Source organism: Diaphorina citri, unplaced genomic scaffold (genome assembly GCF_000475195.1).
Source record: "Diaphorina citri unplaced genomic scaffold, Diaci psyllid genome assembly version 1.1 scaffold46087, whole genome shotgun sequence".
Taxonomy (NCBI): domain Eukaryota; kingdom Metazoa; phylum Arthropoda; class Insecta; order Hemiptera; family Psyllidae; genus Diaphorina; species Diaphorina citri.
The window spans coordinates 1-514 of record NW_007423407.1 but is presented as its reverse complement, the minus strand read 5'-3'; the positions used below and the strand labels follow the sequence as shown (position 1 = coordinate 514).

The window sequence follows — 514 nt, the reverse complement described above, 5'->3', positions numbered from 1 at the left end:
TGATCCACCTCTTTATCTGAAAGAAAATAAATGTAAATTGTCAAGTACTACCTAATTAATACTAAGAAAATGAGTTTTTTCTTTAATATAGTTAGGTACTTACCTACCTAGTAATATAGGTTGCAATCAAAAATTTCTAGATTTTTTTAATGGGTCTTCAATACTCACTCAAATGTTCCACACCATTGCTGCCAAGTTTCTGCAAGTATGATTTGAACTCGGGATTATTCTTCCAATCATCTGCAAATAAATGCATAGGATCATATCATTCTAATCTCAAAATTTTCAAGCTTATCTAAATAAGCAGAAGGTTCCAGACTCCATTGTGGACACCCTGCTGCAAGGGTTCATGGTCTTGGCAATGGTCTATGCTTGCTGTTGTGGATGTGCACTTGAAAGGCAAGCTAAACAGGCTGGCTCAGGAAGCCATTTACTGAAAGTGTAATTAGGTAGGTACTTTACCTGGTATTCCAGAAGGGAAGAGCTTTTGGATGAGGCTATTGGACCAGTACTG

At 37.0% G+C, this 514-nt stretch overlaps 1 long non-coding RNA gene across 1 annotated transcript; it reads right to left on the bottom strand.

Annotated features, from left to right (window-relative positions):
• LOC113473591 lies at positions 1-506 on the bottom strand. The gene is made up of 3 exons (XR_003395527.1): positions 463-506; positions 169-240; positions 1-16 (listed from the first exon to the last, which is right to left on the bottom strand). It is a non-coding gene; the product is annotated as an uncharacterized LOC113473591 (long non-coding RNA).
• Between the last annotated feature and the right edge of the window lie 8 nt (positions 507-514).